Source organism: Cataglyphis hispanica, chromosome 4 (assembly GCF_021464435.1).
Source record: "Cataglyphis hispanica isolate Lineage 1 chromosome 4, ULB_Chis1_1.0, whole genome shotgun sequence".
NCBI lineage: Eukaryota > Metazoa > Arthropoda > Insecta > Hymenoptera > Formicidae > Cataglyphis > Cataglyphis hispanica.
In genome coordinates, this window is record NC_065957.1 from 7,339,676 (window position 1) to 7,354,307 (window position 14,632).

Genomic DNA, 14,632 nt, shown 5'->3' on the forward strand with positions numbered 1-14,632 from the left:
TAAAGACTAAAGAAAAAAGAAATATATTCGTCGAGAATTCACCTTAGATAGAGATGTAGTTCAACATGTCCTGTACGTGAATATACGCGCAGCATCTCGCAGTCACAATTCACGCAAACATCGTTCGAAGGAGAGCACCGAAGCCGCGAATTACTCGTTTCTCGAACGATCGCGATTCCCGCGCTTCGAAAGATCTAATGGTAAAATCTCGTAGCAGACGTCTTCCTCTCCCCTCCTCCTCCTCCTCCCACCCCCCCTAATCGTAATAACACCGCGACTTGCGACGTAATTCGTGTCGTAAGCTGCCGGTGATGCGCGCGGTAGCGATCTAATCCGATTCGAGATTTGAAAGCCCGCGTTCGCCTAAATCTACTAAAGATCTTTGTGCGTTTGCGTGTGGTATCCCGAGAGGAGTATCTACGCATTCATATTTCGAGGAAGGACAGGAGGCTCTCGTGGATTATACGATGTCGAGAGACTTACCGAGCGTTAACCTTCCTTGTCGCGTCGATCGCTAGTGAATTTTTCCAGTGACGTCACGCGCCCGAGCCTCCATCCCAGACCCCCAATCTCAATCCGCCTCGTTCGCGGAGGAGCGAAGAAATCGTCTCGAGAGGTGCGAAAGAAGGGCCTCCCAGGATGACTCTCGCTAATCGCGGGCAGGCGGAAAACAAGCGTGATGAGTCGCCTCGTCTCGTCTCGTCTCGTCTCGTCTCGCCTCGTCTCGTCACACACACACGAGCTAACTCGACTCGACGCGACTACAACGAACTGCAACGGGTGAGTTAACCCCTTCTCTCTCTCTCTCCCTCTTTCTCTCTCTCTCTTTTCTTTTGATCTCCTTCCTTCTTACCGCAGCACACGATAATAAATGCGCGCGATACGTAACATTCGGGGCAACATGGACGATCCGAGACGAAAAGCATATACGTTCCGGAACGATAATCGATACGTGTTATGTCCTTAACATGGATCTAGATAGACTTTAAGCTAAACGTACTTTAACGTGTTTTATATAAAAACGCGGGACTTCGCCGAACGAGCTATACAATTTCTCGTACATTTACGCTACGTAAAGGTTTTTTGTAAGAAAAACACCAATTTCATGTGAGGTCAAAAGAAAGAGAGAGAGAGACATACAAATTTTTTAAAAATTGATTTTGACTTTAAATGATGGATATTAAAAATCGAATAATAATTATCTCGAATATTAAATTATATCCGAATATTGAAGGCCGCGATGTGAATTTCTTTATTAAGAGAGTAAGATTTCATCAAAGATTAATAAATATTTCATTGATGCGATGAAAACATTTACATCTGCTTCTGTGCTTTTTATATATCATTGATTATGGCATTGATTAAAATATCGTTGAAAAATTACTAATAATTGTATATATTTGCAAGATATATGCTTTTCTTTTTTATTTTGGATTGGTATTTTTTGGAAGAAATTTCTCCATCCTCGCCATAACACACATCTGTACGAAATACGTGTAACTATTATATTCATATTATATTCAAATTCAAAATTATATATATATATATATATATATATATATTACACTTTTTTATTCTGAAAATGTGATAAACATATAAGAAAATAAACAAGCTTCTTGGTCAAACTCAAATATTTTTTTGACAAAAAAACATATATATGTTGCTAAATTTATTTCATATATTTTATAAAACATATTTTAAAAAATTACTATATAATTGACATAATCACCAATTGATTCTTACAATATTATATTTATAACCGAGCTCATCGATGATTGTTTTTTTTTTTTTTTTAATGAAAATGCATTGAAGATACATTGATACCATTTAAGAGAGTAGCGAGATAAGAATGAAGCAATGTTAAAACTATCGGTTCGAACCATCCCCATTTCCGCCGATCGTCGATTTCACTTTTTGCCGCGCCGAAGAATCGTCTCGCACATTTCGACTCGTATTTCATCTCCTCTTCGCTTTATTTGCATACGCGATACATCGTTTTCCGTATCTCCGTGCCTCATCGTGTGCTCACGGCAAACGGTGTGCGGAGAGGTCTGAAGATAATTAATGCAAATTACACACGCGGGCAACGGGCACGCTACCGGTTACGGCGTTACACGCGGATGAAAGCCGCCGTGTGCGCGCGCGCGCGCGCACGTCATGTAAGCCGTTGCTCTTGCATGTTGATATGTCGCTCCGATTATTGCCCGATACAATTGATTCGTCGCTGATTGACTACTACATATATCTGCCGTTTGAGCGGAGAAAGAGGGAGGAAGAGGGAGATTAGTTTTCTCTCACCCATCCCGTCCCGTCCCGTCCCATCCCGTCCCATCCCGTTTCGTCCCGTCCCATTTCGTCTCGTTCCATTTCGTCTCGTCTCGTCTCCGTCTCGTTCGCGTGCAGTGAGCTGTATACTTAAGCCGCGGAGAGCCACCGCACTAAACGGACGTGGCGCGTATAATTTATGAATTATTATTTTGTACTATAATATGTCGGCCGCTCTTCTCTCTCTCCCCCCCTCCCCCACCCCCTCCCTCGCAGCCCTATAGTACGCGGCTCGTCTTCTCCGAGCTTCTCCGCGGAGAGAAGCATCTCGTCGGAAATAGTGAGATAAAGAGCATCGTCAATGGCGTAGGGTTCTCGTTATTACCTTCTTCGCGGTGTATAAAGCGTAATATATATCGTGATATATAAGTATATATCAAAAGAACCGCCGCGAGAGAAAGACACGCTTATAGTCTCTCTAAAGAAGTGATCGTCGTATTTACCGTAGCGGCTTGACCACGAATATACGGAAGCTTGGAGGTTTCACAAGTTTCACATCTTGTATACATGACTGGCGTTTCCTTAAGAAACTATTCTACAGTCAAAGCAGTTTGTTTACATTCTTTTGAAGAACGACGCGCGTGAATACGACCGATCGCCTGACGCGACGCGTTTGATAATATTCCGTCTTTCCCTCTCCCCCTGACGTTCGGATTAAAATCTTTTATATACATATTTGATTCAAAAAATTGTATTACGAAATGTAAAATATTTATTTGAGGAAAAATACGCGCGCGAAAAATGTGTACAGACAGAATTTTATTATTTATTATTACGCGTCGAATACGTTCTCGATCGAACACGGGCAGCCGAAGATTCCGTTCTAATTGGTCCCTAATCGCGGTCCCGCGCCGTGCGAATCGCGAGACCGACCTCGTGTATGTTCGAAGAGTTAGAATTAGAGCGCGAGGTCCACCGAGATGCGCGCCAGTGAGATTCGCGGCAACGAGGCAGCCTGGGGAAAGACCAGACAGGCGAGCTAGCGAACCTGGAGCGAACAGAGGCGAGGGGTGGCGAGGACGTTGCGGGGGGATTGGGGGGGGGAAGGGGAGAAAAGGGGGAAAGGGGATGGAAGGGGCAGGCGGACAGGCAGGCAGGCAGGCAGGCAAGCAAGCAGGCGGCCGGAGCGAACGGCGGAGAGCGAACGGACGAGCTCCGAGCGTTAGGTCCCGAGAGCTCCGGAGTATCCTATAATTACGAGTAACTCAGCCACATTTGCGTTGATCCGACACCTTAAAGATAGCATTTAGCGGCCCCTTTCATCTCCGCGGCAAACAAACCAATTTATACCTCAGGCCGCTTTGTGCTCCGGCGAGGGACGTGCTCCGCCCCGAACCTACGAGTTAGCTCCGTCTTTTTCCACCTTCCCTGTTTCTTCCCCTCTCCATCCCCTCCCCCTCCACCCCTTCTTCTATACGCAAGCTTCTTCCTTCTCTCCTCGCTCTCTCTCTCTTATTCTTATTCTCTCTTTCTCTCTTCTTCTCTCGGTCGAACTATCTTTCACACTGCGATCTCGCCCTTGGTCTCCGCGAATTTCACTGGAAATCAATCGCTCGTGAAAAAAAAAAAGCAAAACGTATTAACGTCCACCAAATATGTAGTACTTACCTACCTACCTACTTGGCTGCGCGAGAGCGAGCGAGGGTGGTAGCCGAAAGAGCGACGAAACGAAAAACGAACGACGTCGCGTTTTTGCGCTACTTTTCTCGTAACTAATTGGCGCGCGTTATTACTTTCGTACTTCGTTCCCGTATACTTTTTCCCCTTCTCGCCTCCCTGCCGAGATCTGCGAGGGAGCAAAGGTTCGCGTGACTAAACGCTACGACGCGGGGACGTCGGAGCACACGATAATGGTAGGTTACCGCCTCTTCTTCTGGCATTCGCGACTACGCTTCTATTTATTGTTAGCGCCGAACGAGCGTGCGCTCGCGTTCCCTGTATAAATAAAGTTACCGCGTATGGAATTTTTCTTTCGCGTATACAAAGCGATAGCCGGCTAAAAACTTTCGCGACGCATCCCTCCGTGGAAATATACGCAGGTGCGGGATGTATTGTTCGATAATAGCGAAATACGCAACCGTCTCTCGTTTCTCGCTCATCGATGACGATCGATCCTCGTGAGCAATGATATTAACGTGTCATTATCAATTTACTCTTTTACAAGCATCTGTAAATTGGAAGTCTATAGTCATAGTGAATAAAAAAAATAATATAAAAAAGTGATAATTATTTTATACAATTATTTGTGTTACGTTGATGAAACGCAAGCTAAGATTAAATGATTAAACGTGAATTGTTTGGATGCGACTTTGCTGGATGTGAATTTGCCGGACGAGGTCGACATGCGAGACACGTGTGTAAATCCCGATTACAAGATATAAATGTAAGACAGCTCTGTCCGTTCTCGCAACGGAGAGAACGAAGCAGCATCACGCGCGCGCGCGCGAGAGAGTCGATCTTTAACGACCGGCCATCACTTTCGCGCGGGCGCCTTTCTTCTTCTTCTTCTTCTCCTTCGCCAATGTTCGATCTTTTGCCAGCGAGGAGTTTTACGACGCTCTTGGAATCCTTAAAATATCTCTGCGAATTCCTCGGGACGTTCGCGCGCATCTTTTACCGTCCGCGTGGCTACCCATCTACGATATCTAATACACGAAGCGCGGGTGACGCGCGTACTAAAGATAGCTCGTAAAAGCAAAGATTAAAACGCAATTAATTCCCGTTCCCGCGAACGACTACTCCGAGCTACTCGGATTACTCGCGGGATATCTCCACGGGCATCCCGCAATACTTTGTCCCTCTCGATCGCGCGTCGCCGACATAACGTGTCATTAGCGTGGCGCGCCGCCTAACAGAACAAACAAATTGTTTCTCCACACAACCCACCCGACACCTAAAGCGTAACTAACCCAAGCCACACCCCGTGGAAACCCGACTAATTTGGCCGATTGTGGTCGACCCGAGAAACGACCTCTCTCTTTCTCTCTTTCCTCCCCCTCTTCTTCCTTAAAAAAAAAAAAGAAAGAAAGAAAGAGCGAGTGTCTTCCTTCCAGAACTCGGAGAAAAAAAAAAGAAGGAAGACAAACTGCGATTAATTTCATGAAACGCGATTTGCTGAGAGAAAGAAAGAGAGAGATAGGGGGAGAGAGAGAGAGAGAGAGAGAGAGAGAGGAGAGTTGCGCGGTCGACGTCGCTTACGTCAGTTTACGGACGTTTTCAATTTTGCAAGCGACAAAAGATATTTCGGTACGCGCGAGTACCGTGACGGCGGTGATTCGTCTTCGATGCCGTGTAAAAAAAGTGCGGGGCACTGTTGTTACGAACAATGCGGAGGCTCCGGCTACGCCGGGGTGGTCGGGGCCACCAAATAAATTGAACGAGCACGAGGTACGCCAAAGAAGACCGTCACGGGCCCAATTTCAAATCGATTAGCTCGCCCTCGGATCTCGGAATGAAAGGCTCCGGCTGCTATCCCGCCAACAGAGTCCGCGGTTACCTGCTTTACGAATGCCTTTACGTTTTAACGCGCGCGCGCGCTACATATATGTTTCTCTCTCTCTCTCTCTCTCTCGCTCTTTCTTTTTCTTACTGGATATATAATATGTATACACGTGTGATATCTCGAAACGGAAAATATTCCGTCCACAGATTCGGGCGCCTATGACCCGACGAGGCAGGTTGATGTTTTAGGTTGTTTGACTTGGCGGCCGAGGCGCGCTTTGTAATTATCTCGCCTTGGCATGCACTACCTGCCTAGCTGTATTAGCGTCCGATCCTAAACCGGCCCGGTATCTCCCGATGATATCCCGAAATATTATCCCGAGTTCGTTGCGAATGCTCGCCGTACATACTCGTACATACATAATTTTGCGACGGTAGTGAAGAGTTAACGCCGTATATATAATACGTGTACGGATGTAAGTAGATATACGCAAGTTTCCCGAGGGAGGATCGGCGGCGGCTGCGCGGGCTAATCATAAGAGCGACCGAGCTCCTCTCGCGCCAATTAATACCACCTTCGGCAACATCCACCATCGGGCATCGGGCCTCGACGGATGGAGAAAGACGGCGAAGGCAAAGGCGTGAAACGACTTTAGCGGACGGTAAAGCGGGACGAGGCGAGAGGAGTTAGAGAAGCCTCTGTCTGCTGCACGAGTTTCTCTCTCTCTCACTCCCGCCATTCTCTCTTCCGATGTATTATAGTGCGGTTTAAAGAGAGAGCGCGCGCAACCTCACGCCTGGCCCGGGAATACCGCAGTTTCTCTCCAAAGGGGCTCTTTTCTCTCTCTCCTCCTCCATTCTCTTCCTCCGGATCCTCTTCTTAGCAACCGCCGCGCAACTGCGAGGCAGCTCCGATCATCGGGAACGAGTGCGAAGAAAAGGAGTGGTAGATCAACGATCCCGTGGCATGATCAGTGGCGTACGTAATAGGGTGTAATGGTGAGACCTCTCGATATCGACCGGATGCAGCCGGGGGAGGGGGGAGGGGGGAGAAAGGAGCGCGGGGGAATCGCTACGTTAGTCGGCAACGTGCCCTTGTTCGTACGGCGATTTTTTTTTTCCACCGTCCCGTAGCGATTAAGTCGATGCATATCGATGACATAATCTCGATATAGGGATAAATTGATATATCGTTGCGCGGAATACGCAACGTACGTCTGGATATGTCGTGATAAGAATACTGTACCCATGATATCGTCGGTATATTTTTGTACTTACAATTGAATAATTTAAGCGAGAGATAAGAAATATTAGATATTATAGTTGTTATATTAACATCCAAACCGACTTGAAATAATCTTAAAAATATTATGCGGCCATAAATCGAGAAAATTAATTACTCCATTCATTAACCTTTAGTATTTCGTGTACACGTTGACTCTAAGTTGGTTAAAAAAAAAATTAAATTTATTTTTAAGAATATATTATATCATCCAAGCGAAGCGGAAATATTCTTGTTTTAAAATATGTATAAAATTCATGCGAAATAATTTATATGCTTAATTATAGAAGTAGAAACAATTTTTTTTTTAAATGCTTTTTCTGAGTTTCTCTGAAATAACTCGATACTATCAGAAAACTAAATTAAATGCTAATCAAAGGAAGGAAGGATATTTTTATTTAGAGATAAATAAAACAATTATAAAATATTTTGTGAATTGTTTGTCAGTATTCTAATAAACTTTGTATATTATTGGTAAATTCGTTATAAATGACAATTTCGATATTTGATTATATCGTTATATCCCTGATAGCTATCTTTTCAGTACGGGCGAGCTACTATTAATATGTCTCATCGATATCTAAGAGCACTGCGGATACCATCGACACGATTGAAAATGTCTTTATTAATAATTAAATTAGGATTAATCGGAATCACAATTGCATTGAAGTATCTTTCTATGAACAAATAATAAATAATAAATCTATTAAAAAAAAATAGTCATTACTCTTGTAGATTTAAACAATGATATCACTGTATAATATTACGATGGTACATTTACATCCCTCACTTAGTGACGCAATCACCTGATTATCTTCCTCCGCCGTCCCTTTACGTATTCTCATTTATTGTCTGAAATATTATTTTCCGCGGCTTTCGCTTTTACGTTCGCGCATTATCCGCTAATACGTTTGAAAATGCGTTGGAAATTCACAAAGTATCCGTAACTGCCGATTTTGCTCGGCTCACAGCGATAGGAACGATGATAACATCCGTATCTCGCGAGAGAGGCAGCGGCACGTCTCTCGCAACATCGAGATAGGATCGAGACGGTAAATCCTGACGCGCGATCGAGAGTTTAGAATAATCAGATTCCTCTGCCGAGATTACGAGAGTCCGTAGGGAGCGAGGACGCGTCGGTGAGCGAACGCAGGAGGTGGGAGAGAGATGAGTCAAGGTGAGATAGGTGGTAGAGAGGTGGTGGACGCGCGGGATGCCGGAGAAACGTGAAAAGGGAAGGGGAAGGTGGTAGCGCGCGAGCGCGAGAAAGTCAAGGTAGGGAGAGGGATATGGAGGGAAAGGACAGACGCGAGAGAGAGAGAGAGAGAGAGAGAGAGCGAGAGCGAGAAGTACGGATCCGAGGTGTTTTTCGGGGCGTGGCGAAGCTCCGCGTGATTACAGCGCGAGGATCGGTCAGCGCGGTGAGAGTTCAAAGCATCAAAGAGCTCCGACCAGCGAGAAATTGCTTAGGATTCATCCTCCTCAGCACGGGCTTGTGGCAATGTATGTCGTAAACGTGTACCCTTCGATCCTCTCTGCCTTCACCCCGTGGCCAATGATCGCTACCACCACCACCGTATCGCCCTCTTTCTCTCCCTCCTTTCTCCCACACTCTCTCTCTCTCTCTCTCTCTCTCTCTCCTTCCCTCACTTAAGTAGCCCGACTCAATACCCGTGCGTATAATGAGACCTGATTCCGATCGCGCCGCGATTACGTGCTATATACAGTCTAATAGTATCCCGTTCGAGAACTTTATTTACGAGATATCTATTACACGATCCCGAATCTCTCTCTCTTTTTCTCCACCTAACCCGCAGAAACTCATTCGAAGATCATCGCGTTCCACTTTCTTTTCTCTTCTTTTACCGTGACGCGATATTAGATGATGTTGCGATGTTCGACGTGATATCATAAATCGATCGGACTAGCGGTAATGTCCCTCGTGTGTCTATTCGATAAGGATCTATGTAGTCCCGTCGACACATTTCATCCTAAAATGACTTTGATATTTTACGAATACGGCTTATTCTACACGATGAAGCGTGACACAAGTAAACATTCTCAAAATCATTAATAAAATATTTTTAGCCAAAATAAAGTATTTAGATTTTTTCGATAAATGCGAAGAGAGAGAGAGAGAGAGAGAAAGGAAAGACAGAATATTTTGCGGAGGAATTCATTTTGCCGATTTTAAAAACACACATAATCGTACTTATTATTTTCTATATAGAATCACTACAAGAAAATTTTGAAGTCAATGAAAATCTCTTTTTAAATAAAATCATGCATCTCACAATATGCGTAATTACATTTCCAAACGAATTCAATGATCTTAATATCTCTTTGACGCGCAATTTAAACAGAAAAACAATATACATACCAAAACATTACAATTTTACCTGATACATGTTTTGATTTTAAAAATATTTAACATTATAACATCTTACTCTATACACTTGAAACCAAGTTTTATTCCCTCTATACAAGATGACAAATCGCTCGGACAAGATGACAGCCACGGACACATCGACGCATACAACGACCATTCACAGTTTTTTTCATCATTTTTCGACAAAAGGATACTTTGCAGAGACAGACTTTGTTGATCCGTGTTGATCATTGCTTAGAACTTTGCATCACGTTCTAAAATAAGACTCCAAAATTACCCCTTAATGTAATCGACAAGATGGAAACGGCGATTTATTTCCATCGTCAGATCTTTCATCATAGATGCTTAGATCTTTCGCAAATATTTGTTGTGTTTACGAAACTGCTGTGAAATTTTATCGTAATCGGCGACGATCTTTTCCCGTCGGAGTTTCCTTCGCGATCCGAACGGGAGAGGCGAGGCAGATAGTACGCGAATTTTTCCTACACACTCCCGTTGTACTACAGCTCGTCGACTGTACTAACAAGTACCCGTTTATATAGGAACGTTATCAATGCGCACACGCGATACCTATTACGCCGTTATTTGTATTTGTAACGATCAGATAGCGCCGGGACGCACGCGATCCGTTGATCCTAAGGGCTCGTAATGGATCTCGCGCATAATGATAATTATACTCTCACCGTTATTATCGTTACTATTAATATTATTATTTTTCTCTCCATCGTTTCTACCTCATCGTTATCGTTATTGGAATCTTTTGTCGAAGCTCATAGTCATTCAGCGATGAAATAAATTTTGCGATAAGTGTTGCCGATGGCTCGTCATACTATTACGTATTTTACAAAATGATATACATACTCATAGATATAATTTGGTTGCATTATATTGTGCCGTATACGCTAACATGTACTTCTCGCGCGTATAAAACTCGCGGGGCTCGTTTAGCCTCTTTGACGCGATGCTCGACGACGTAACGCGAAAAACGCGAGGCTCGAATCAAAAGAAAGAACGGCTGCTAACCCGGTTTACCGTTTATGTTCTGACAAATGAACGCGCAATCATGACGACCACGCCTCGGAGAATAAAAAACTGCTCGCGCGTTTTTGCCTCTCGTCGACAAACCCTAAAGGCACAGATACTCTGTTCGTGTTTTCGCGTTCTTACATTTTCGTAGCTTTTGCAGCATTTCGTAAAAGAAAGGAAGTGTTACTTATATGTATTTTCACACACGAATACTTTTGCTTTTCTTTCGGTAACAAAGAATAACGGGATAATTTTCAATATTTTAAACAAAAGGATAGAATTTATGTTGCGTTCTTATATATCCTATTTTATTATTTGCAAAGAAATAATCTTTAAATGTTCTTCTTTTATTCTAGTGTTCCTTATAATTTTTTTCACAGAACAATACATTTTTTTCAAAAACTTTTAATTAAAATATTTAGTAGATTGTATTATTTATCGGCAATTTTTATTCGCTTTTCTACCATTTATCATTTATTATTGATATAAATATATTAAGTTCTTAACATAACATTATATTAAAAAATAATCAGAAATATAAATTAGAAAATTGAAAAATTTGGGGATAAATGTAATCTATTCTATTTTATCTTTAAAGTTTTATTTAAAGACTTTAATAATTAATAACGTTTACGCGCGTATAACAGAGATGATGTAATATACTCAGATAATTATTTGTTTATAATATAAAGTAATAATAATAGCAAAACATAAACATAAACGGAATCGAAAATTGTTCTCGACTCATATAAAGTAATATCGATTAAAGTTATATCCATGAATCATTAAGTTTTAAATTTTTTAACATTCTGTGTATGCGATAAGCGATAAGAGTCTTATCATTAGGTCTGAAGATGAATGGAGATTCTAAAATTTAACTTGAAACAGCATATAAGAACGTTTGCAATTATACATATAACAAGCATAACATTGGCTTGTACGCGGTAGTCGATTTAGCAATCATAGTCCGTGAAAGGCTTAACAATCTCCTCGTGCGCAGCCTGACGATTCCGCGAGGATGAGCAGCGAAAAAGGAACGTTCCTCAAGCGGACTCGCAATTAATTAATAACTTGGTACTCTCCGCCTAGCCGAGAGGGGCTCGTTTTACGGTGATTCTTTCGAGCGAATTTATGATATCGGTCTTGGCCGTGACACTTACGAAGAGTTTTAGGATAATAAAAGAGCGGCCGCGTGGTGTGGGGAGAGAGGATGAGGAGAGGGATCTCTGCGGCGAAGCGGGACCTCTTGAAAGAAAAGAGAATGGCAGAGAGGACGAGAGGAGGAACGAAAGTGATGGACGGTGGCCGATCAGCGCCGTCAAAATAATGATCAGCGTAAATAATAAGCCTCGTTATAATGCCGGACTCTAGGTGTTTTCTCTTCTCCCTTTCCTTTTTATACCGAGTCGGGCAGTTCTCGCTCGCAACAATGTCGATCCGGCCGGAGTAATCTTTGATCCTCGTAAGAGCGCAGCCCTCGGGAGAGAGAGGAGCCTCTTTCTCTTTATTTCTTCCTTCCTACCCGCCTGCCTATCCACCTTCCCGCCTTTGTCGTTGCAGCACTTACTTTGAATCGTGTTATCGTACGGCTACTAGCCGAACATCAAGATTAAAGGCTTCTCGTATTGATATATCGCGTCGAAATGTGCTTAAATATGACTGATTATGGTAGCCAAAATAACTAATAAGTGATCGATACCTGATAGCTAACATCTCGCACATGTACCTTTACATTTTGTAAAATTAAAAAAAGAATATTTACGTTTGTGTAAAAAATTTATCGATCATCACGTTATTTTCACAAATTAATAAAATTGCGATGCAAATTTACGATATGAAAGAGGAGTAATTATTTTCATGTTTATAAAATTATCCATCCGCACATTTCGGAAGAATGCGATGCATTCGTGTTTTTTTTCTCATCGCTTTTTTTTATAGGCATAATTTATTTCAAAGTTTTCAAACTCCCAATATTTTGATAATACTCTGTAAAGTATAACTTGACAAAGCGCAAATTATATATCTCTTTCTCTCTCTTACCGGTTTGCTGAATATAAAACAAGACGTATACTTTGTTAGCGCAACATTCGACAGAGAGATAAAATAGATATGTATATACGAAGCTCTCCTCGATTAAAAGCCGGGCTCTCAAACGGAAGAAAAAGTCGACGAAAGAACAAACGACAATCCCGCGCGCTTTAAGGTCGAGTACTTAAGTCGCAATTATTCGAATGCAGGATGCAACGATGCGTTTGTTTCCGCGCGAGATACGTCATTCGACACGCATATAAAACGCACAAATTAATATGCTCGGGGAAGCATCCTCCGTCTCGACGACGGCCATTGTTCCTCGCGCATGCATTTTATCCGCACGACCCGATTCTCTCGTCGCACGTCTATGATTACTTCTTTTTTTCTTTCTCGTGCGTTCTTTCGGGGAACGAGTCAATGTAGTGTCTCTCGGCTCGGTCATCTCGAGCCTGGCATTGCCATTAGACGGTCACATAATTGCATAGTATTACGCTACTGTCATTGATGCACACAATGACAAACTCGTGCGACCGAGAGCGTAGCAACGTTTGCTTTCGAGTTATTGTCTAAAGAAGAATTTACCCCTAAAGTCCTAAAGAAGAATTGTTTATTTGCCGACAATACGAAGGGATTTTTATTTACGCATGATAAAACACATACTTATATCCTGATTATACAAGGTATTGTTCTCAGATGCGTGATCAAATCTTTCCTCATATTTTATTAATTGAATTAGTATTTTTGAAGAAATGTCAAAAATATCAAACATAGATCCGTACAAGTGCATTTCAAAAGTTTATTACTTAATAACTGTTAATAACATGTAGCAACAGTAATTATAATGGTAATTAATCTTTAAAAGGAGAACGTATTTAATATTACTAATTATTATAGAGAGAGTGTCTAATGTATAAATAATGTTCATGATAAAAAAATTTTTTTTTAAATCAATTTCTCTTTATTATCTTGATCAATTTTCTATGCATATCTATATTCAATGCTACTATCATTAAATAAAACATAGAAAGAAACAATTGAAATCAGTGTAAAAGATTAATAATGTGAATTATATAGATAAGGAAATAAAAGAAATCTACATATCATTCTCAACTATTACTGATTTTGTTTCAATAATACAATAGATCAATTTTTCAAAACGCGCTTCGGAATAGATACATGATAATATTTTCTAGATATTCATAAATGCCTTTCTCCATATTGAAGACAAGTTATAGCGTATTCAAAATACACGATGCATCAATGAAAAATACCAATTATTTACCCATATTTGCCTCATTAGAACTCTCGATCTTCCTGCGAATGACAGTCGAAGAGTGCGAAGTGGTAGGCGCGCACGCGGTAGGTCCACGGAATGTCTGGAAAAAAAAAAACGGAGTAGCGTGTCGACCGGACGTAATCGCGTGGGAAGTCACGACAAACTACCTTTCGTTCCAGTCTCACGCCGGTAACGCGCTACAGAGGAGAGATCTCGTTCGTGGCTCTCGTCTCCCGTTTTATCCGGGCGTATCCCGAGTTGATTTATCGTCGTAACTACGCGAATAAATTATCGAAAAGGACAACGGCGATTATTACTCCTTTCTCCCTTGCTTCGGAGAGTTTTCGAGGACTCGCGAATACGCGTGCGGAGAGAAGGGGGGGGGGCGGATTAGCCGTTGAAAAATTATTCCCTCTCTCCCCCTCCTTCCCCCGTTGACGCGAACGAGGGGGCGAGAAGCCGCGTTGGACGGCGCGCGCGTGCCACGCGGAATGGCAATGATTCAATGAATTCTGCAAACACAGCGCTTTCTCGGCCGACCGGGGGTGGGTCACGGGTCCTCGAACGTGACAAGCTTACGCTCTTAGCCGCGCCCCCGCCGTGAAGAATTAATAACAATAGCCCGAAGAAATATAATAATGAAAGATCGGTGAGAGAGACCGGTTCTCCGAGAACTCGGGGTTACGATGACTCGAAATTTTTCCTTCTTTCCCGCTTCCTTCTTCGCGATCGTTCTCTCGTCGCGCGTCGTCGCGCGGCGTGTCCGCGCTTTTTTCCACCGAAACCTCGGTATAATATAAAGAAGCGCCGCGACGCGTATCGCCCTTGTGTACCCTCTCCCTTATACCCGGCGATGAGAAAG

General features: G+C 42.7%; 1 long non-coding RNA gene across 1 annotated transcript in view; it reads left to right on the plus strand.

The window, feature by feature from the left end:
* The first annotated feature begins 300 nt into the window (after positions 1 to 300).
* LOC126849274 (uncharacterized) overlaps positions 301 to 14,632 on the plus strand; it is a 38,264-nt gene continuing 23,932 nt past the window's right edge. Inside the window, exon 1 of the long non-coding RNA XR_007687381.1 lies at positions 301 to 780. This is a non-coding gene — a long non-coding RNA (uncharacterized LOC126849274). The remainder of the gene's footprint in view (positions 781 to 14,632) is intronic.